General features: G+C 31.9%; 1 pseudogene; it reads right to left on the bottom strand.

Moving 5' to 3' along the window:
* Positions 1–10,854: 10,854 nt before the first annotated feature.
* On the bottom strand, positions 10,855–23,277 carry LOC134249428 (beta-1,4-galactosyltransferase 4-like; annotated as a pseudogene).
* Positions 23,278–25,787: the final 2,510 nt, after the last annotated feature.

The raw sequence follows: 25,787 nt of genomic DNA, 5'->3' as shown, positions 1-25,787 counted from the left end.
CAACAATTACTCACTAAATATGTATACCGGTAAACTGCTTTTCAAGAGTCGTGAGAGAATAACTGATAAATAACTGTACGGATAAAGTGAATGAAAAACACTGAGTAATTTAAATTAGATATTGTTTATGAGTAAGTTTAACTTTTTACTTGTCAGAGAGAGAGAGAGAGATAGAGAGACTCGTACTCAGATATTGGCTAGTTTGAGAAAGGTTTAAACTCTTCCTTGCATGCAATCCTGGGTCTTCCTGGTTATGGTCTGCAATTGTGTATACGTGTTGTCCAAGGTTCCAAACTCTTCCCTACACATTCAGGTTTCCCTTAGGTTTGTGTGTAATAATGTATACGTGTTAAGCGGTCAAGAATATGTGTTGTACTTTTCACGAATTAAATATTATAAGTTCCTGAGACGGCAATCAACAGACATAAGCTCATAAGTTTTTTGTATGAATGTCTATGACGTTGTAAAAAGAGCTTTTCACCACAACTCTTACATTTGCTTGTATTATGAAAATTAATCTATTTCTAACACTTTTCTCAACGTTTAACCGCAGAGAGATCTTAAACATTTCAAAACAATCATTCTTTAACCCCCTTCCCCGCAATCACGCATTTTAACGCATATACCGTTTCCTATTTCTGACGCAAAATCACGCATTTACCGTTTCCCCGCAATCACGCACTTTTCATGCACTTTCAAAAGTACGTTTAATCTTCAGTTTAATGCCGATTCCCTTTTATTTTATACTTGTTAATATCTTTTAAAATAAAAAAAAGTTTTAATCTGATTAAAATATTACGTCATAATCGATTTTAAACGTCATTATTGAGTATAGATGACGCAATATTATTGATTTTGTGAATATGATAGAAATATGACAAATTCGTCTCCAATAGCAAATTCTGATATTTTTCGGAGTCTTTATAATTCTGACCAAAGTTCAGATGAAGGAGAGACCGACAGTGACGAAAGTCCATTTGACTATGACTCAGAATCAAGCAGCAGTAGTGATGTTGAAGAAAGCGAGGGCATCGCACCAAATTGGACTTCAAGTTTAGAAGAAATAGCGCTCCCGCCTTTTCTTGGCACCACCGGGCCCACACATAATCTGGAGAATGACACTGAAGAAAAAGACTTTTTTCAGCTTATTTTCGATGTTGATTGCTTGAGTATATTAACAGCAGAAACAAACAAATATGCATGTATGCAGCAAAGACAGAATGCTAAGAAAAATAGTATTGATTATAAAAATTACTTTGCAATACAATAGAAATGTTGTACTTGATTGCATGAGCAGAACAGCAGAAACGCAGGAACCAAGCGCATAACTAGCTGTGGAAATGTAATTGCATACGCATAATTATTTAAGAAAAAAAATGAAGATAGAAAGCTATTTGGAGTTAAATAAAACATTACCATCCACAAAAATATTGTGCTTAAATGTATGAACAGTTTAAAATTATTTTGAGTCATATTGTTCCAGTTCAATTTTTGTTTGATATCATTTCTACCGGAAAACGACATGGCATAAATTTTTGCAAGGAAATAAATACTCGTGTCAGAAAAAAAACAAAAAACTTCTAGGTACTTGACCCTTAGCACCTATCAGGGCACCGTCCCGGACCCGCTTTTGGGCTTACGGCAGCCCCCCCCCCCCCTTCCCCAAACCTGCGGTACACTTTACTTTCATTATGAATATGTGTTGCACGGCAATTTTTTTCATTAAAATAGAAAGATAGGTCTGTCTGATTTTCAAAATCAAGTATTATATTGTTTAGGAGCCTACTATTATTACATAAACAGAGTGATAAAATAAAACTCTCTCTCTCTCTCTCTCTCTCTCTCTCTCTCTCTCTCTCTCTCTCTCTCTCATTTTCAGGGTTACTTCACAGTAAGCTGTAATTAGCACTCCTAGATGTACTTATCAAACAAACATTCTACGATAAATAAATAAATATTGAAGGTTAATTCCTACAAAATTAGTATAAGATTGATTAAACATAATTATCATTTGGAATAATTCACTTTAAATTATGCTTTCTTCTCTTTTTTCTTTCCATCGTTTTGTGATCAGGGTTCTACACCAGTCTAGTATCTATAACATTAATCTGACTGGTATGCATGGTTTACATTTCTTATTTGCAGAAAAAAATAATATACCGGGGTATATATTGTGTACTGGTATTTTCTTTATCAGTACCCTTTTTAGGAAATGAAATAAAAAGGGGGGCGGAACCCTTGTAAGCCCCCCCCCCCTCTCTAGGAAATGAATAAATTTCATTCATTGAAAAAATTCTTTATAAATCCTTTGAAAGATTATACAAAATTCTCATCTTTGGTCACGGCGGACAGACAATGATATAATAAAAGTTCCCACTCTATCTATGTTACAGGTCATGATCCGCATTGGTACAATTGCACTACAGAAGAGATGAAAGCATATATTGGACTTTTGATATTAATGGGCATCAACAAGCTACCGGATTATAAACTTTATTGGAGCAAAAACAAGTTCTTGGTAAATGCCGGTTTTCAGAATGTCATGCCAGTAAAACGCTATGAAAAACTCACCCAGTATCTACATTGTAGTTCAGTTACTGATGACAATGATCAGTTGTGTAAAATCTAGGGGTGGGACGATATACCGATACACCGATACATATCGATATTTTCCTCTAAGATACGGTTTACGATACAAGCATTCAAATATCGGTACGAAACGATACACGAACGACCTATCCAAAAGTTGAAAATGAAAGTACCTGTACTTGAAAATGGCGGCCTGTACGAAGCGAAGAGATGGTTTTGATACTGAAAATACACTTGAGAACTGATAAGTCGTTGATTAGGGGTAATACGTTTTCACTTTTAAGCAGCCTCGGTAGATTGGACAAGAAAAGGTCAGTGTGCAAAGCGTGCTATTCACAGAAAAGTATCGTTTCCAGAACATTTGATATTATTAATTGTTATTCCATTCATACTTTTTTTTGTAATCTCAACTTGGCTACAGACTTTCAGCAATTAATAATAATGTAAATGTGATTTTTTAAAATGGATTTTTAGTCAGTGTTCGTTGATAAACTAAACAACTATTTGTAAACAACTTGTTAATAGGAATTTGGTAATATGTACAATTATCCTGTACTATTGTTTTTATAAAGTTTTAGTCAATGAAGTTGATGAACTTCATTTCTTCAAGTATTAATTTCATAGCACACATGATTTGATATAGAATAATTTTTTGAATTAATGTCAAGACCAAAAAAATTAAATAAAATACTAATTCCTTTTGAATAGTTTTATAATTTATCATGTTGTGTTAATGTCAAGACAAAAAAATGAAATAAAATACTATTTTTTAAAATAGTTTTATGATTTATCATAATATCGAGATACGTATCGTATCGTGCCAATATATCGAGATACGTATCGTATCGCAAGATCTGTGTATCGTCCCACCCCTAGTAAAATCCGTGCCTTAATGGACATGGTTTCAGAGAACATAAATAAGTCATACAGTCCAGGGCAGTACCAAACAATTGATGAAGGGATGATTGCCTACGAAGGCCGCCATACGGTTGTTTTTTTTTTTAATCTAATTTTTTTTAATAAGTAAACAAGCTTTACTTCCACAGCTTCAATCAAAAAAATTGAAACTTTTTAAAAGCCCATCTATAAAAAGACAAATTGTGCGAAATGATGTAAATTAAAAAAATGGAATGTCAATTAATTAGCACTATTCTTGATTATATTAAAAATATATTTATATTAGGCTAAACAGTATATACCATCAAAACCTGTTCGCTGGGGCCTTAAGGTGTGGTTACGCTGTGATAGTGTGTCTGGCTTTTGTCACTAGTTTGAGGTGTATATGGGGAAAGCACGTGGTCAGCGACAGAGTATTCCGCTGGGCCAGGGTGTGGTTGAGAGACTTACCGAGAGTCTTGTTGGCAAGAACTTTCATGTATTTTATGACAGTTTCTTCACATCGATAACCTTAGCTAAAGTTCTGTTATCAAAAAAAATCTTCTCCTGTGGAACTATAGTAAGGACCAGGAAGGACTTTCCCACGGACTTGAAGTCCCTCCCACACTTAATAAAGGGGATTATCTCATCAGGTACTAATTTGTTACTGATAAATTTTTTGTGGACATTTAGAAATATGAAATTCCAAATCAGTGTCAAATTACTCAACTGATGAATTTAAATATGCAATTCATTCCAGTGAATTCAAAGAGTTTAAAATACATGTACATGGATTAAAATTTTATTTATAGACAGGATGGACAATTGACGGCCACCGTCTGGATGGATACGAGACCCGTGGCTGTGCTAGCGACGAATTCTTCTCCTCTACATGAAAGTGCACCCGCCTCACGAAGACTGAAGGACGGATCTACAGTGGTAGTTCGCCGTCCCGAGTCCATCGCAAATTACCAGAATTATTTCCGAGGGGTGGATATTTTTGATCAGTTAAGATCGAAGTACACTATAGGTAGGCAGAGTCGAAAATGGTGGAAATACTTATTGTATTTCCTCCTTAACTTGGCCGTCATCGACTCATTTATTATCTGTAAAGAAAGTGGCCAGTCAAGGAAGAAAAGATACAGTCAACTTGATTTTCGATTGGCGTTAGCGGAGCAATTGATTGGACAATTCTCTGGAAGAAAAGAACCTATTTCCAGTCACAAACTTCCAAGTATGACAGGCCATATATTTGTAAGGATGGGGAGATCCAGGTCCTACTGCAAGCGGTGTTTCGTGTTAACACCCAGGAAAAGAAAAGACACTTGCTACGGGTGTGGCGTCTGTAATATTCACTTGTGCAGCAATTCCTGTTTTAATGATTATCATGGAATCCACAACAGCAAGAGGAATAAAGTTATTGTTTGATTGATAAAATAAATTGCTGCAATTTCCTGATTTCTTTCAAATAATACATCAATTTTCGGGGGTGGGGTATTTTAAAATTCGTTGGTTTCACTGTCGGTTATGCAAATAAATTGATAAATAAAACTTGTATTTTTTAAAAATTAAAATTTAAACCTTAAAACCTAATATATAAATTATATACATTTCTTGTTTTCAAATACATTTTGAAGTTCTTAAACAATAACTACTACATGTTGCAAAAAAATATATATATTTGATACGTAATGTTGTTTTTTCTTTTTTTATTATTATTTACGCTAAACTTTAGAGAAACTTGAATCGCGCTATAAAGTGCTTGCGGGGAAAAGGTAACGTCATACTTCTATGACGTGATAGTTAAATATATGTTGCGTCACAGTTCCACAAGTTGTAAAGAGTTAAAGAAAACACTCGCATAATAAATACCTTCCTTTAAAACTAAAGACATGTTATAGTGATTTGATCGTTGTGGATTTCTAAGTGATTTCATAAAGAAAATTACACTGAATTTAAATGTGCATTGTAATGTTATCTTGCATGGTGCAACTACCGGGAATATTGTGCATGTGGAGGGTTTAGACAGATAGAAAAATTATATAAAACGGATGACATTAATTCCTCAAGGACAGGGATTCATCTTATGTATGAAATGTTTATCTATTTCCGTCCGAACTGTTGACTACATGCATGTGTAGTTAATCAACGTTTTTAATTCTAAAAAATTGAATGTAGCATTTAGAACGATATACAATCGAAGGGGCCATTTTAGCAAGTGAAAATTCACATTTTTGGATCAATGATAGGCCAAATATTCGAAGATACATTTTAACCCCGTATACTCTATGTTAGTTTCACCAAGTTGATGAAAATAACTCTAACATCAGACAGTGGACATATTCCAAAGCTTTCGTCTACTGCTTTATTTGTGTGACATTTAATAGATCTCCTCTCCAATTACACTCCAAATACACTCTGATTCTAGACGCCGTATTTCAACATCCGTATTAACTCTTTCATACATAAGAAGTGTAGTAATTTTCATCTTTTTAAGGAAAAGTTGAAGGTTGCCCAGAACATTTCCACTTATATGTAATATGTGACTTGTGAAAAAAAAAATAGATGAGATAGGGTAAGTACTTACCGATTAAAATGAAAAGTTACGGGTAGCACCACTCTCTTTTATCTTGCACAAATGCCTGGTAGGGTACCTAAATTTTTTTGAGTTGACATGTAAAAGTAGCATTACTTAAAAGACCAATTTTTTTTTTGAGTTGACATGTAAAAGTAGCATTGTTTAAAAGATCATTTTTTAAAATATATATATATATATATATATATATATATATATATATATATATATATATATATATATATATATATATATATATATATATATATATATAAAGCACATGTTACTACAACTCTTAAACTAACATAACCGCCCTAGTTGAAGAAATATCAATATAGAAAGCACAAAGAAATTCACTTTTACATGGACAACCACTTCGCCCCAGCCCGGGGTTGAACTCTCTACGTTCGGAATCTGTCTCCTAGCAGTGCAGGAACACCGCTCGACTATCTAGGCAAGTCAAAAAACTTGCTTTCGAGGCCGTTGGAATTCTCGCGGCGCTGATCTACACTACACGGTCATTGAGAATAGATATGAGATACAGTTATTTGGACATCAGTTTTAACAGGGGATTGTTACCAATACATGTTGTAATGAAATTATTTATTATTTTAATATAAAGCACATTTTACAACAACTCTTAAACTAACATAACTGCCCTAGTTGAAGAAATATTAATATAGAAAGCACAAAGAAATTCACTTTTACATGGATACCCACTACCGCCCCAGCCCGGGGTTGAACTCTCGACCTTCGGAATTTGTCTCCTAGCAGTGCAGGAACAGCGCGCTAGACCGCTCGGCTATCTAGGCAAGTCAAAAAACTTGCTTTCGATGCCGATGGAATTCTCGCGGCGCTGCCCTACACTACACGGTCATTGAGAATAGAAGTGAGAAACAGTTATTTGGACATTAGTTTTAACAAAGGATTGTTACCAATACATGTTGTAATGAAATTAATTATTATTTATAAAGCAAATTTTACTACAACTCTTAAACTAACATAACTGCCCTAGCAGTCTAGCGCGCTGTTCCTGCACTGCTAGGAGACAGATTCCGAAGGTTGAGAGTTCAACTTCGGGCTGGGGCGGAAGTGGGTATCCATGTAAAAGTGAATTTCTTTGGGCTTTCAATATTAATATTTCTTCAACTAGGACAGTTATGTTAGTTTAAGATTTGTTGTAAAATGTGCTTTATAAATAATAATTAATTTCATTACAACATGTATTGGTAACAATCCTCTGTTAAAACTAATGTCCAAATAACTGTACCTCACTTCTATTCTCAATGACAGTGTAGTGTAGGGCAGCGCTGCGAGAATTCCATCGGCATCTGTCCTTAACTCTTTACAACTTACTCAACTGTTATGCAACATACACTTAATGTTCACGTCATAGAAATAGAAATTTACCATTTCCCCGCAAGCACGTTATAGCGAGGTACACGTATCTTTAAAGTTTGGCGTAAATAATATTATAATAAAATATTTTAATCCAAATATAATTTTTATGATTTTATTAGATTTTTGCAAGTATAAAAAAGAAGAAAATTGGCATCAAATTTAAGATTAAATGAACATTTTTAAGTGCGTGAAAATGCGTGATTACGGGGAAACGGTATATGCGTGATTTTGCGTAAGAAATAGGAAATGGTATATGTTAAAATGCGTGACTGCAGGGAAGGAGGTTAAAAGCCAGCTGTTTAAGTAATCATAAAACATCTACTGCAAAAATGTGTGAAATATAATTGTATATCGACACCTTCAGTCATAACCATGTATTATAAGGTCATGTTCGTATTTCCTGTAACATACATAGTATATAGCAGGTATATAAGTGACATATTTATTATATTCGGAAATAAAATTCCGAATAAATGACGAAGTAAATACAGATGACATTGTTAGTTTCACGGGACGTGCTAATAAGATCATATAGACATTTTAATGACAATAACTTTAGTTAGGTCACATAAGAATAATGCTTTATAGATAAAATTGTATGGTCTATAACAGTGATTGCAAAAAAAGGAAAGAAAAGAAAGAAAAAAAGGAAAATTTAAGAACTAAGAGAGTCTACAACAATATTGTTCAATAAGTAATAGATTTCATATTATAAGCATCATTTACAATGATAACAATTATAAGTATTCCCCAAAAATCAACGCATCATTCTTTGGCTTCTGGCACGTGCCTAAACTAGAAAATAGAACCTCGTTTATCCACAGAATTTGTTTCACAATATACGGTTTTTCTGAGAAATTTTCTTTACAATTCATGTGCTATACACATAATATAGGCTTGTTTAAATTAAAGTTCCGTTGACATACCTTGTAATTCACATGCTATACATTACCTACATGACTACACGTGCGACAGCTTTATGTAGGATTGTGTCAATTGGAGGTGATTACCTGCCCTGGTCAGTGATTAGTGATGTCGGATTTACACATCATTACACCGAGCTCTCACCTAGACATTCAGCCATCCTCACTACGTCCAGCCTTACCGATTCCAACATTAACGTTATGAGAATTCGACACAGAAACAAAATACCGTAAACAAAATTGCACAGTAATGAATCATTTTCTTTAAAAATGCGATTTTAGGCAGTAAGTACATATTGATTCATGTCGAAACAAAATCAAATATATAGAGTTACAAAGTGGTGCGCTTTATGGAATGATTCATAGGTTCAGGCCCTTACCATATATCTTTGAAATCAGTATTTTAGTTTCAGTTTTTCATTTAATGATTTCGATTTCTTTACTTAATAATTTTGTTTTCTTTATTTATTTTGTAGTTTGCACTCCTGTAGTATTCCTTGATTTGAATTTTTCTTTGTTTCAAAATTAACTTATAACTTGAAAATGTACTCAAAGAAAGAAATAAAACTGAGTTTATCAGCTGGAGTTGTCTTACTTTCTATTATTAAGTGAAATGCTGACTGACTTTTTTTCATACTTACTGTCAGATTATTATATACACAGTGAATTGTCGACGGATTTTTCCGTCAAATCCCGATCATGACAAGGAGCACACGGCGGGCGTGACCGGTCGGCAGGGGATTGTCACTCTCCTATAGTATCTGATCCTACTTCTAAAGTTTCGGAAGGTTCGGAAGTTTGTTCTGCTCCAGTTTTAGATTATTTAATTGAATTGATCTTGAATACTGTTCGTTATTTCTATACATTTTACTCTAATACAATGCGATATATGTCTCCATATTTTATCAATCTTATTTTCATACAATTCATTATTTTTTTTTTTACAAGTCATTTTGTTTGATACCAAATTTAATTTAATGTATTGTCACTCGTGTACTAACAATTCATTTAAAATGAAATTGTTGGCGGTGTCTTGTTTCATCTTGGAGAGTAAGCTACTGAACAGTTATTGAAAAATTATAACTTGGTTAAAGACTTGAAGCAATGAGTCATGGAAACTAAACAATTGCATGAGATTGGAGGTTCATATCTATCCACGAACCAAGAACAAATGTTTTTCATTGCATTTTTGAAACAAAGCTATTGCATGTTTTACCCAGATTATATATGTAAAGCAAGAACCTTTTTTGCTGATTTGCCCGACTTAAAATAAATATTACCTTATCTTTCACCATTATTAGGAGAAAGATGGAATTAAAAAAAACAGATACCTTCAGCATGGTAGCATAACAAAAGATGCCCAATCATATGGTTGACAGGGGCAACAGAATTTTATGGCATTGTATACAATATCTCCATAACGTTCCAGAAAATAGTTATCTATAACAAAACATGTTGGTTTCGAATTGTTGTGAAGAAATTTAAACCAGACCGTTTGCAATCACAGTGGGTTGATGAAATAAGAGCCAGAAGAAAAAAATACCAATAAACGCATTGTTCAGACTGTGCATTTGTCAGTCAAACGGCGTATGGCCGCAACAACGCTAGTGAACATTTGGTTAATTCCCGAGATAACATTTGTATAAATAACAAAGCATGATAAAAGAGTCTGCAATATAAGGCCTCTAAACTGGGAAATTTATTTGCAAACCACCACCCATTGCTTGTCCATTTTGACATATCAACTACTTTGTATTGTTTTGATTTAATTCGATATAATATTTTGGTTAATTAGGAATTCTTATAATTTAATAATATTGTTTCTATGAATTGCAAAGCAATATTTATTGTCGTATCGAGGCCATGTGGGAAATGATCCCGCCTCTGATGTTTTGAAGGTCCGTGTTTGCTCTGCTCCTGTTTTGTATTGTTTTATGGACTTTTGAGCTTGAGTACTGTTCCTTATCTCCATATGTCTCATGATTCGCCTTTAAATTGCTTTTGCCATATTGTTCGAAATATGTTTTTGCTTCTATAAGCTTTTGAACAATTTTTCGAAGTTTGTGATTGAACTTATCAGTTTTATTGTTATTTGTGAAATCAAATTTGAATTTTATTCAGTAGACTTTAATGACGACGCTGGACAATGGCTATTCTTACCTGCATAATGTCTTTTGAGTAAGGTTTAGTCCTGGAGTTATATTTGAAAACAACGAGACTACAATGTCCAGTTGTACCTAAGTACCGGTATTATACAGTAAGCATATATTCGACAAAAATAGATAGGCATTTTCAAGAAAATCATAACTCCAGGCTTTGCAACAACTGATCAAGCTGTAGAGCTAAAGTATGATAAGATGATTTCCTTATTTAAAACACTCATTTGCTTCCGTAGAAAAAATAAATGACCATTGACTATATGTCTGTGATCGTGACATCTACTATAGACCTTATTTTATTAATTATTTGATACTTAATATGCATCTTTTAAATAGCTCTTTTGTGCAAAAAAGAAAATAAAACAAAAGCTCTGATACAAATGAAATTCCTTATGAAGAAAAAAGGGATTATAAAGAAAAAAAAAAGAAGACAATATTTCAATATTCTGCAGGGATTACCATACATACAAGGTTGTTTTAAAATAAAATTTAATTCAATTTTTAAAAAGGTCTTTACAATTGTTTACAGGTAGCTGTTAATAATAACGACACTGCTTTTGATCTTTTTATTTTTCTGATTGTCTTTGTAATTTTGGGATGATTATTGATAGATATTGAACACAGCTTTTAAAATATATTTAAATATATTTTATATATAATTTATATTTAAAATTATATTTTAATTCTGACATTTTGTGTCGTTAAGGTTATATTAGCTTTCTTTTTAATAACATCTGGTTTTCCGACATCGATTCTGAGTTTAGTATAGTACGTGTAAATATGAGAAGATATCAGTTTGTAAGGAACATTTCCCAGTCCATCGGTCTTTAACCTTGATTTCCACGTATTAAGAACTTCAACTCTAAAAAAAAAAGACAAAAACTTTTTAAGATGTATATACACACATTCTATTAATTGGTATTAAAAGGTGGACACATCGAGCAGTGACCAATCTAAGAAATGTATAAACAACACAACTCAATACAATTCGTGAGCTCTTTGATACCTACTGTTAATTGCAAAAAGTTCCTGGTCCCTGCCCCCTCGCTGATGCTACGCACCTGTTCTTAAGGAAAGCGCTTGACACTTTATAGTGAAAGTTGAAGATTTTTCGGAAGAGTTTGTAAAAAATAGAATACACATTTATAAAGAAACCCATATTTTCAATATGTCTATGGATAATTCTATTATTTTTCGATCATAATAAATACCACATGGCGAGTGCGACCAGTTGGCAAGACATGCTTATTCCTACACGATCCCACATATCTGATGTTTAAAGGACCATGTTTCCTGGTCTGTACTGTGATTGGACTTCTTGAGCTTGAATATCGTTCGTTATCTCTATGTATTTCAAATGAACTGCGAAACTAAAGATAATGCTTGGGTCTAAGTTAAAGAAGGTGACTAGTAAAGTGAGGTTTTGAATTACCTTTTCGGCCATCGTTCCCGCTTCTTGTGACGAATCATCGTATATCTAGCGATAGAATCTGGAGGTCGTATCACGCGGAATCTTGAATGACATATTCTGGAAATAAAATGGTCACGTTTATTATTTTAATATACCTCATACATCCTCTTTTTCTCAAATGCAGGTGTTTTTTTTTAAGAAAATTTGTAATCATCATTTTTTGATACAGATCAAGAATAATTGAACGCATTCATTTTTCGTTTTTGTCTCTTCTATTTCATTCTTACATTAATTTATTCATAATATCCATTTATATATATATATATATATATATATATATATATATATATATATATATATATATATATATATATATATATATATCATATTATATTATCTTATATTATATTATATTACAAATATATTATATTATATTATATCAATACATATTAACAAATAAACTTTTGGTGTTGAGATATGGTTTGTTATTAAAAAAATCCTTTAAAAATAAAAAAGATTTTTTTTTATAATTATTTTCTCTTATATAGTCGGGATTTGAATAGATAAGACATTGAGGCTGGTATGACTGACAAAGATGATTTAAAATTAAAAAAAATCTCCAGATTACTGTTTGTAATTGTTTTCCTTACCGCATATATGACACAAAAAATCAAATAGGTTTGAATAATTGTTTTCCTGCTCAGATACGTAGCTCGCTACGGCCGTTGCAACCATTGCTTACAACGTCGTTTGATGTTGATTGTGATGTCACAATGCCGTTGCACGTGCATTGACCCTCCGGTGGATACGGCCTAAAATCCGGTAATAAAAAGTTTGCGTTTGTATAGATTATATAAGACTATAAATAAACTATATAATAATATATTATATTTTATTTTATTTTATTTTATTCATATGTACCGCGGCTCTTTAGCAAGGCAAAAAATGAAAATGATAAATGAAATCAAACAAAACAAATAAACAAAATTAAAAAAAATCCTTTAAAAACAAAAATTTGTATTTTATAAGAATTTTCTCTTTCGGGATTCATCGCAGAGAATGAGTAAAGTTATAGCTGCAGAGATGATTTACTCTATCTGTGAATTGTTATTTACCGCGTATATGACACAATTCCAATAAATAAAGTGTGTACTCTGGATCAAGAGTCACACAAAAAAAGTTGTATTTTACTTAACGTGTTTGAGTCTCACTGCCTGACGTAATAAAAAGTCATTCAGATTAGAAAACATAAGTCGCAAATGTTACAGGCATAATAAAATCTTCTCATTTCAAAAAGACTTTAACGCCTAATAAAGGTAAAAAATAAATGTGCAGTCACGAAGAAAGGGCATTTCAATATGAGTGACATGTTCGCCTTAAGTCGCAAAAACAAACTAGTTCTAATTGTAACATATCATCGTCTTCCCGCTCCCCAGCTCCCTTTTGGTGCCATATTCCCTGTAAGCTTCATTAAATAAGACAAACTTTATGCATTTGAGACTTTAACAACGTTTACCCAGAAGGGTACCAAGTTCATTCAAATTTTAGCATTGCACGCGTGCGCATGTGAATGCATGTGCAATGAAAATATCATCTTGTCTACACAACCCATATACATAATACACAAATATTAAAGTTTTAAAGTATTTAATAAAAGTATTAAAACATACGCTCATTCAAGAGAAATTTCACGTGCAAACATTTGGCATACCTAAATTCATACATCCTGATCTAGGAAGTTTGAAACCCAATTGCATGGTTGAAAACCAACAATAGCTATTAAAATTTCAAAATAATTACGCACAATATAATTTATTTGTCCAGAAGTCCATTATATCATTAAATATAAACGGGAGTTATAATTTAAATCCCATATACAGCTGATGTAAGTATGGATTGCTGGTGAAGTACCTTCTTGTAAAGTCTATTATATCTAAAAATTAAATCATCCTGTTTATCAAAACCAGCTTGGTTGTAAGTAAAATATCCAAATATAAAACAGATGTGTTTTCAGAAAATTGTTATATAAATGTTTATTTCCAATGCATGGCTATGTACAAAATTTCAAAGGATTTCATCTAAAAACAAGAAAGATATTGAGACTTTAGTTTCAGCCAATCAGAGCGAAGCGCACGTGCATGCGCGTGGAAATCAACATTATTAATTGACTATATCCTTATATATATCTGCATTTCATTAAAAAGGTAAAAATTTACGCCTATATCAATAAAATCGGTCATTTCACGTGTTGGTAGCGCATTAGAACACAAAATTGCAATACAATGATTTTTACATTTATAATATGTCTATATATTCTAAATAAAACACATAGAAAAATGTCACAGTTAGAAATTTCAAGCATCTTTTTGACGTGTGAACTTCAAGGTACGCGCAATGGTACACTTAGAATGTTTTAACAAAATAATTTTGCAAATGACCAATGAAAAGGTTAGTAAATTTATGAGTATCATTTTTATTGAAAAAGCAGATGTCGATGATATCAAAAAGCTTGGATTTTAATTCATCGTGGGAAATGGTAGTGTATAAAGTCTGAAAAGTCACGGTTAAAGCAAAGTATTTAAGTTGTTGATTTTGGAAAAATCTTTTGATTTCAAATTTTCCAAACAGTTTCTTATAATTTTACTGATTGGCCACATCTGAATTAAAATCACTACAAATCAGGACAATTAAGTTCAATAAAAACAATTTTTTACCTATTGTACATATCATCGTCTTCACCTCCCCAGCCCCAGAACATGTTGGAGTATCCGTTAACTTTAGGAATAAAATCCCAACACTCCACCCACTAACCAGCTGTACATCAACCTGTCGGAAAACCCATACAACATAAAACACAAATCATTAGACCTTTTTACAATATGTAATAACTTAAATAAGAGAAATCTGAAACATTTGATTAAATAATACTCCTGAACTAGGAAGTTTGAAACTAATTGCATACGATTAAATAACAACTATATTCAAAATAATTACGAGCAATACAATTTATTTGTCCAACATACATTAAATATAAACGAATAAGAAATCCCATATACAGATGATGAAAGTATATTGCTGTAGAAGTGAGGAAAGTTGACGATCGAAAAATTAAAGTCATCACGTTTATCTTATAGCTTGGTTGTAAGTAAAATATCCAAATATAAAACAGATGTGTCAGACTGTACGTTATCTTTTATTTCCAGTTCACCGGAATGTATCATTTCATACAACATATTTCATCGTATCGACATATAAGAATGGAAATCAACATTAATTGACAATTTATCGTCGATATATCTGCTTCATATAATTACTAAAAAAGGTCTGCTAATAACGCTCACAATTGGTAGCCATTAGAATTGCAATAGATTGTTGGAAGACCTGGTCTCCAAAAAAAACTAATAGATATTGTCAATCAGAAAATTGTTTCATTGTTATTGAAAAAGCAGGTGTCGATGATATAAAAAAGCCTGGATTTTAATTCATCGTGGGAAATGGTAGTGTATAAAGTTGAAAAGTCGAAAGTATTTAAGCTGTTGGCTTTGGTAAAATCTTGTAATTTCAAATTTTCCAAAAGTCTCTTGGAATATTTAATTGGCTACATCTGAATTAAACCACTCCTCGAATATATTGTTGCACAATATTCTTGAATTTTTTCCTTCACTCCTGTTAATATCTTAGTGAGGAATAAAGAAAGAGGCTTGGTTGAAAATTTACTGGAACCCGATATGTATATTTGTAAGGATTTTTATGCTGTTTAGGAACGATTAGCGTTTGAATAAAATGAAATTTATACCACCTAGTAAACTTTTACACAAGGTTTGACCTTTTGGTAACTTTTAAAAAGATTTTCTCAACTTCTCACTCTTTCATTAGTTTCTGGTAAGTTAAGCTGATGTAATTTTTTAATCAAAATTTTTAATATTCTTTACATTGGTATAGCAAAATAACTGGTAGTCTGTGTCCATGTGTTGTCCAACGTATAAAAGGCTTATGCCCCTATTACAAATATTTGGTCATCTGTTGTTCTATGTCTATACTATTTGAAAAACAAGGATGAATATTTTACATTTAAAATTGTACCTGTAATTCATTTTTTTTTACATTGAACTCAACGTACAACGTAAGGTACGTAGATTTTTTTTTACATAAGTCGGCCGAAAGGATTTCTGCTTGTTTGATATTAGATACAAGTCCGAAAAATATGTAATTTTGAAAATATCATTTATTACTAATGATTTCTTTTTATTTACGATGTCGAGATCTGCTCTTATGATGAAAAGTAGGCAAAAGGCTGTACAGGTAATACTCATGGACTTCATGTGTATACTGTTTGTGTATAGGGATTAGCGTTCTCCGTGGTCTGCACGACCGTCAATGCCTCGGGGTGCCAAGCATGTAAAATTTATTCCTTCCCTTTACCTGAGAAAAAGGTAAGGTTAAAATCTCGGCCTTTTAGTTCAATGGTCGATATAATGACCTTGTCAGCAAATACAATTTATCTTTGAGTCAAATGCTGATCATGAATGACGTTTTTTATGAAAATTGTTAGTCCATTATTTATATACTGAATTGACGACGGAATTTTCCGTTATTTCCGGATCATGACAAGGAGCAAACGGCGCGCGTAACAGGTCAGCAGGCGAAGCTCACTCCTTCATGGTACCTGATTCCACCTCTGATGTTTTGGAGGTCCGTGTTTGCTCCTGTCTTATTTTGTATCGTTTTATGGATTTTGAATACTGTTCGTTATCTCTATACATTCCAAAATCAATTCAAAAATTCCGTCGTATTTTTTTCTATTTATTCAAATGTTTTGGCCTTGGATGTTGTATTGGTATTTAATCATGCCCAGGTCACGTGGATTTAAGTTTAGGTTTTGAGTTTTCATAAGTAAAGATATGTTAAGCATTTATTGCTTGGAAATATCATTTCCTAATAGCATCATATCATACACGGATAGTTATATAATTTGGTTTTGAAAGCTTTTTGCTAAATGATTACTTCATTTTACTATATGCATATGATATCTTCTACATTTCTACAAAACTAAATTACCAACAGTCAGAGGAATCGGGAGAGTATAATATTACAAATACCCGGTTGTTTCTTTTCGAAAAGTCAACAAAACAGTTTCAATTTTTTATCATAAAATTATGCCATTTCATGATATATCCCTTGTTATATTTCATTAGAATCATTATTATATATATACATGTATATGAAAAAAACTCAATAATCAAATCTTACTTGTAACCATCTTCGTCGATAGCCACCGATAGATGGCGTGGTTGGTCACCACAATAATACAAATTTCTATCATTTTCTGGAATTAGGTCAACGTCATGGAAGAAAACACAATTAAAGTCAAACATTTTTCCTGCTTCGAGAAAACCTGCATTCATAAGTCTTCCTTTATTAAATGTAGTATTTCCAATCTAAAATATAATACTGCGTTAATGAAATTCTTGAATTCTTGAATTTTATTGAAGAGGACTTGCATGGGGTACCATTTAGATATTAAAAAAAAAACAAATTACTTGTACCTGTTCAATCACAAAAATTCTAAATTCTGTTTGTTGAACCATTAGAATGGGGATTAGATTCTTAAGAAGAATGCAAAGATGTTCCTTTCTATCTCTAAACGGTATGATAATTGCTACATGACGTGTAGGTCTGCAGTCTGTTGGTATCAAATGTCCGCCGACCATTCCCATTTTTCTCGCAGAAGAAAACACAACAGAAGTGCAGTTCTGTATATCACCGGAAAGCGAAGGATCTTGTATTGTATAAGCAGTTGAATTTGATGTGTTTATTGCTTTTGGACATTTGACATGTTCGCACATTGTTTTGTTGCAATATCTCATATTACACGATTCTATAACGTCATGTTCAATGTACAGTCTCAATGTTTGACACTCCGCCATGACACAAGGATTTAAGTCAAGTGTCCGGTTGCCCTCTGAAAACGCATATGACTTTTTTTATTTATCACAGCACATAAATATACAATAGCACACATTGTTTGTGTATAAATTAATTTATACGTAGTGCTGCCTTCTATACATATTCAGTATCTTTTTGTGAGTATATGAGGATGCCTATCTAATGATTTTGAGAGAGAGATTAATAGATAGATGGATAGATTCATACTTATCTCTGAAGTTAATGTTGAAATCAAACACTGTTTATTGGTTACATTCTCCTCTATAATTTTCCTCTTTGATGGTCTTAATTTCAATAATCGTTGAGCTAGATCCTTAAAATTAAGATTCCATGTGGAAGCAGATGAAAGAGAGTTCCTTGAAGTGATATGGTATTTCATCAAAAATGTTTTCACAACCAGAAGCATATATATCCCACAGAAGATCAGTAGTACAAAAAACACTGAAAGAATATAAGTATTGTTTAGCTTCATTATTCTATAAGCACTATAGTATTTTGGTGAGAATCGTCTTTTTACAAACACCATTTTCAATCCCTATTTTAAAATTTTAAATCTCCGTGCTAAATACACCGTCCTCTTTCACCACACTTTAACGCTTTACCCCGCAGAAAGGGTTTTTATAAATATGCATTACAAATTGCATTTATGTAAGAAGACAACCCCTGCATTGTGCAATGTTATACTGTTTTTAACTATTCATTTTGTTAAAGAGCAAGAGCTACTTAGTTCAATACATGTGTTTTCTGCAATATTCAAGAGCATTGCATTTTCTCAAAGCCTGTTTTCCAACATTCAGATTCTCGAAAAGAAATTTTTCTATTGGAAATGAAAGCACCAAGTCTCTTTTTTATTTTGATGTATGAAATGGGAAAGAGTGTGATAGTTTAATAATTGATATACTGGGATAGAGCCATTCTATGCATAAAGTGAACCTAGCTCTTTGTTCAGTTTACGTAACAACCGTTTTATTCAAAACTGCAATATACAAGCAGTAGCACCCCCCCCCCCCAAATCATGCATTCACTGGAAACTTAAACAATTATATATTTTTTTAAATCTCACTGTAGGTCGTGGATTCGGATCAGATGGTAAAGTCAGAAGTCAGAAGTCTCATGATGCAATATGTACTGAAAAAAAAGATCCCTCACTGCTCAATGGCCCTGGGTGCAGAGTATAGGATAAAATTTCCAGCTCTTCACCGGCAAATGACGTCTCCATATGATTGAATAACTCTCGAGAGGGGCGTTAAACAATATACAAACAAACAAAACATCTAATTGTTGGGCAATTATTTACAAACTGAAGCTTTTGCTCCCGCTTATGATGTTTTTGGGAGTTACTATTTGCCCTCCATCTGAAATATATTGTTTTATTTGACGTTGAGCTTAATTACACTTCGTTATATCTATATATTCCTTCTGTAATGGGAGCAGGATTTCTTTCACAAAAAAATTCATTTCCATTCACTAGTAATTTGAATAACAAAAAATATATTGTCGATATCAAGCTAATAGTTGTATTTTTTAATCTTGTTAAAAAAAAAGTTATCATTTGGATGTACTTTGGAAAGCAAGTCCCATACTTATTGTTTTAATTGTAAATTAGAGGGACTGGGATTTAATTCCATAACTGTCTTTCAAAGGAGGATATTATTCAAGTTTTGAATCATGAATAAATTGCTTTAATTTATAATACGTTGTCGATACATCTATTTTTCGAGTTGAGGTCCATAGCAAGTCTGCTAGAGATGAATACTAAATAGAACTGATAATAACTTGGTACAATGGATATTTAAGGAAATTATAATGACCGTTGGAAGACATGTTTTCCAAAAGACACATATGTTTCATTTTTAGATATTTTACTCGAAAAAGACATTAATCATAATCTAACAGATTGGCCATTATTGTGAGAAAACACAATTAATCAATAAGTCAACTGCTGAATGACGTTTGTAGTATTAATTGTTAGATCATATACACACTGAAATATTGACGGATGTTCCGTTATTTCCATATCATGACAAGGAGCACACGGCGGGAGTGACTGGTCAGTAGTTGATTCTCCTTCCCCCATGGCAACTGATCCCAACTCCGATGTTTTGGAGGTAGGTGTGTGCTCTTCTTCTATTTTGTAGACTTTGGAGCTTAAATATTGTTCGTTATCTCCTTATACACTGTATTTCATAGATACTGTCAAGCAGAGAAACAAGAATAGTAAATATCAACCTTCAATCACATCAATTACTTGTGTGAATGATTAGAAACCCAATTTTTGTAATAATAATAGTTATTTTCATTTATATGTCGACACGATATATTACAGTGAGGTCTGCAATAAAAAATTTAATCGAGTCTGACGAATCTGTTTTCATAATTGGATATTTTGATTTGAAAAAGACGTTAATGGTAATCTAACAACAAAGCTATATGATAATCGTGATGAATTAAACTTTAATCATCAATTTGTCGCCCGCGTGGCGCAGTGGTTAGACTGTCTGCTCTAGAGTCGCAAAGTAAGGAGTCGATCCTTACGTCGCAGGTTCGAATCCCACTGTGAGCGCGGAGTCCGGTCCTTCGGATGAGACCTTATAAACCAAGGTCCCGTGTTGTAGTATGTACTGATACGAAAAGGATCCCTCACTGTTCAATTGGCCTTAGTGTCTAGTAATGGACCAAAATTGTAGTCTACATCGGCAATTGGTGGCGTTTCCATATGAGTGGAAAAAAAAATTCGAGAGGGACGTTAAACAACATACAATCAATCAATCAATCAATCAATCGCCAATTTCGTTTACTAATGCAGCAATATACCTTAATCATAAGAGGTTTATATCTCTCAGTTGATTCGATACACACTCACTCTACGTATGAAGAAGTTTTTTTAAAAAATAGTTAACATTACGTATATTCAATTGTCGATACAATGACCTTATCTGAAAAATACAATCTATCATTAAGTAAAATGCTGACTGACGCCTATCTAATTTAATGCCAGGTCATTATTTGCACACTTTTTTTTTCAAAAAGTGACATGTCAAGTTACATAATAAGATTTTTAAACACATTCACACACACATTCACACTTCCCCTATTATTTGCACACTTAATTTTCTACTGATTTTCCGTCAGTCCCCGATCATGACAAGAAGCATACTGCTCTAAAATCTATCGTTCTGGTGAAATTGATTAATTAAAAATTTTCATTGTAGTTCGGTTAAAATTGGACGCGTCATTCAAAAAGTAAAGTCAGGGGTAAAATTTGTAAAAACATTTCTTTTTAATCAAAATTAGATGTTAATGGTGGAAAAAAAGTTTCATACCTTGATGAGCAAGGTGCATAGAAAACAATGAGAGCTAAACACATCTTATCAGATGAACATATTTTATCAGGTTTCTTAACGCTTTAGTCCCAGTCTTTTGTCTTTATTTATTGGCGTTGTTGGCAAATTGGAGTCTACTTAAATTTCACTTGTCAAACAAGAGTCATTTAACATTTTGTAAAAATCAATCACCTAAATAGTTCCTGTTTTTTTTATTCGAGTCTTTTTCATTTTATTTCTTATAATATACAAGGACAAATATTTACTTTTATTTGTGTTAATACATATGTGAAAATATATTTGTGCTTTTGGGGGCAAGTGTTGACTGTATACGTGTCAAAATCCCCACATGTCATGTCAAAAGGAGATGGGTATTGTAAGTCCTCCATCTTACGATACACAACCAATCCAAATAATTATTAATTACTGAATATGAGGGGAAAACTGAATACCTGGATTTTTTTATCTTATAACAAACTAAATCAAGATCTGCTCTATGTTTTTCAGTGATGTTTTCAAATTATTTTGCCATTTAAATTTCTTAATTCTAAGGATCGAAAGGGCACACTGTATTAAAGCAACCTCCATAAACAATGTAAAGAATTCAATTATTTATAAACGGTCTTTAATCAACGTGTTTAATTCAGATACATTTATAAAAATGATGGGAATTAACTTATGATTAGACACAAATTGCATTATTTTCTTCACTTGGCGTAAACTGCAAACAATTATTATAGCATTTAAATAATATTCCGTTTTACCGGTACATCCGAGTCCATGATTTATTTTATTGATTTAGTTTCAACTGATTTAGTTTTTACTGTTTGATGATTTTTAAGAATCTCCTCTTCACCGTTCAACACAATGTTACATTGTATTTATAAAGTTTTCTAATTTCTTAATTAGGAAATATGAGCATATTGTTTATAAAAATGTTTTGTGAGTTTAGATTTTTAAACTTATTGTTAAGCCATTATTTACACACAGAAATGTCAACGGTTTTTTCCCTTTATTTCTCAATCAATACAAGGAGCACAGGGCAGGGTTTGTCGGACGTCAGGGGATGTTCATTTTTTCAAAGAATTAGAGCCCTACAATTTTCTAAAATTACATACCGTAATTTTTTTTAATATGTAAATATACCAGATATATTTCTTATCAATTTCAGAAAATCACTATAGGAATTCCAAAAAAAAAATAATATATCGATCTAAAATTCTTCGTAAAAATACTTTGATTTACAATGGTGAAACTTCAGTTTACTTAAGTAAACTATAGTTAACAGTAGTATTTTGTTAAGTTATCCTCGGAAACAAATTACGTTTATAAAATCAAAGTAAACTATACTTACTCAAGCAAATCAAAGTATATTTACATGTACTATAAACTTCAGATCATTTAATTTTTTTTCTTTTAAATTCTTCAAAAAATTTTTACACGAAAAAGAATTTTTCTCGCATATGTACATACATCTTTTTAGAAATATACATCAAATGTGAGCAGTTCATTATTGCGTCCAACTTAAACTAACACTTGAGATTATGAAATGATTAAAAAATAGTAAATCAAATTTTTCTATATTTAATCAAAGTATATTTACTACGAATTTTAGATCGATATATTTTTTTAAACCCTATAAGCTATTTTATTTACAATGAAAAGGAAATTTTCTCGCATATTTACATGTTTTTAAAAATGTTTAACAACAAAATATTAATGCTGAGCAGTACAAAACTTTAACTGCTAACACTGGAGGTTGTGAAATTATTAAAAAAAAAAACAGTTCCCATTACATTAACCGATATTAAAAATTTCCAGAGAGAGAGAGAGAGAGGATATATACCTTTCGCTGACATGAATGATTGATTTGAACAGAATTTCATTCTTTTGGCTAGATGCACGAGGCTTTTGATTTCCTTGTTTAAACTGTAATCCTTGTTATTTCGACCATGTCTGTTTTGGATTTCCTGATAGTTGCAATCATTAAAATCCCACAAAAAGACGACAGCAAAAACGATGTTATTAAAAAATGAACAAAGGTGACCAAGGCTCCTTTTAGTCATGTTTCTTCATTTTAAATCACGATATTTTTTAGTTTTAGTAAAATCACCACCTGCATAAATTTGAACTGCATATGCGTTTTTAGAATTATCTTCAATCGATCTTCTTCTTAAGCGAGACTCAGACACTGATAAAAAGTTGTATAACAAAAAGGCCTGTCGTACGCACCGTTAACTGATCATAAAACATTTTAAACAAATCTGCAAGTGAGTTAAGGACGTTTGATCCTATCGTTTTGAGTCGATCTTGGTCTGGACCTTTATTTCTAAAATTCTGCATCATTCTTAAGTTTTAACATTGAATTTAGATTCTACAAACCAAATTAAACTAAACCCATCGCAAAAACTCAATTGAATTCCATTCAATCAGGATTAAGCTAGGAACTATATTTTGTGGCGGAAGGTTTTTTATAAGAAAATTATCAATTTTTCTCTTTTGAACTATATACGGTACTGTTTATTTCAGATTCCTATTTTTCCATGTTGGTTGCACACGAAGCTGTTTTTATGCTTGTTCTGAAATATATATTAAATTACTTCTTATGAATTCTGTCGACGAATATTACAAAAATAGTTTATATATTCTGAAAGTCCAGGAAAAAAATTGAGCCAATTTTAACATAAAATTGACACATTTTTAGTAATATCTTAAAATTTATATCATACACCTCCAGTTTTGACGTTCCTTTCTTAATAATGTATTTATGATACCTTTGACCTATCTGCTTAAATTCTGCAAAATTTTAAGACTTTAAAGTAATTTTCTTGCTTATAAAATTTTCAATGCCAGAAATGTGAGTGCAGAAATGTCAAATAATTGATTGCGCGAAGCAATTTTAAACCTTTTCTTTGTCACGATTTTAAAATTTCTTTTTTAAATAGACTTGAAGTTTATTTTGTTCCATGCTTTATTTTGGATAAAAATATTTGAGGGAAAACGTCGAAGATGTATTTTTTTTATGAAGACATAAATTTTAGTGCAAAAAGGTCATATTAAATTTTTTAAGCGCCAAAAGAAGCATATTGACCCCCATTTTTTTTATTTGATTTTTAATTCAGCTATATGTTGAGAAACTAAAAATATACTTGACAAAAAAAGTTTAAGACATTAAAAGTCAGCAGCAAACCAGTCTACGTATGGAGGTTTAATACATTCTTGGTATCCACGGCATGTGATAGCCAGTGCACATTATGACGTCATATTATGACATCATCGACTTTGTAAGGAAATCAGCAAAATCGCATCTGTGCAAGGACATACTTTACTTTGTTTTACAGAATCAAGGTAAAAGGAGACGCAGGATATTCGAATGATTCAAGATATTGCTGCACAATGTCGAAACTGCAATTGTTTAGATGTTTTTTAATTATAACTTTTTTTAATATATTTTAAATTAAATAAGATATGCCATTGCACGTTGTTTCGTTAATGAGTTTTATTACCTTAAATGGGACAGATTTGTGCTTTAACATGCTGCAATTTTCAATTTGAACTATTAAAATATACAACTTATGCATTCTTATTAGCTCTTTTGCATAGCAACGCCCATGCCTAGCGTTAACTATTATTTTACATTCTTTTTAAAAAGATTTATATTTAAAATAATAATGTTCTTGTTGAATATATTATTTATTGGAGTTCATATGCCCTTTAGCATGGAAATGTATGTTTGATCTTTGATGAAAATTTTCTCCTGATTTTATGGACATTTTTGCAATTTTAACACTGCTGATTGTAAAATGATTAAGGAAGAGATTTAAATTAAATAACATAATTAATCTTTTCGTACATTGCTGTCAAGATAGAATTAGCCACTAAGCAGGGCAAGATATTTTGTTGAGATTTCCAAGACCAAAATAGGAATTAACAAGCTAATTCAGAGAATTTGTGTCCCCCGCTTAAGGAAAAAGTAAACCATGCGCAGTTCGGGGGGAGCTTTAACATTATTATGCTCATTGTAGAAGTATTAAATGTATACATGTATACTAAGAAAAAAATATGCAATATGGATATAAAGATTTGATTGCTTATTCTTTATTATGTGTAAGAAGATCTTTTTATATGGAATATATTAAATGATATGAGTTTGTGCAAGCCAGACCTTAATTTTTTCATTTCACATGCTATCATTTATTTAAAAAAAAAGTATTTCGAAAAAAAAGAAAATGGTTCTCATTTCCATGGTGAACCCCTCTCTTTTATACCTAGCGTTAACTCAAATGCTTGAAGTCACATACATGTATATATTACCATGAAAATTTTACACAATTTTAAAACCTTTAATAAACAGTTCTTAATATATAAGTGTAAAATTATTTTTTTATATTATTTTCTTACATTTACTTTTCTTAATCAGTAGATATATGTTTTTATTATTTTACTTTCATTCAGACTAGATTGTTTATCATTAAGTTCATGGGGAGCTGTTAATATGGATCACAATAGTAGTGATTTATAGCATTTAGATCTGATAGCTTGACCTTAGTTTAGTTCAGGGGTGATATATAAGCATGTTAGATT

The sequence above is a fragment of the Saccostrea cucullata genome, unplaced genomic scaffold, assembly GCF_032062105.1.
Source record: "Saccostrea cucullata isolate Sc308-1 unplaced genomic scaffold, CSIRO_AGI_Scuc_v1 ctg4701, whole genome shotgun sequence".
Taxonomy (NCBI): Eukaryota; Metazoa; Mollusca; class Bivalvia; order Ostreida; family Ostreidae; genus Saccostrea; species Saccostrea cuccullata.
The sequence above is the reverse complement of the archived record's forward strand: the minus strand, read 5'-3'. Positions and strand labels throughout refer to the sequence as shown.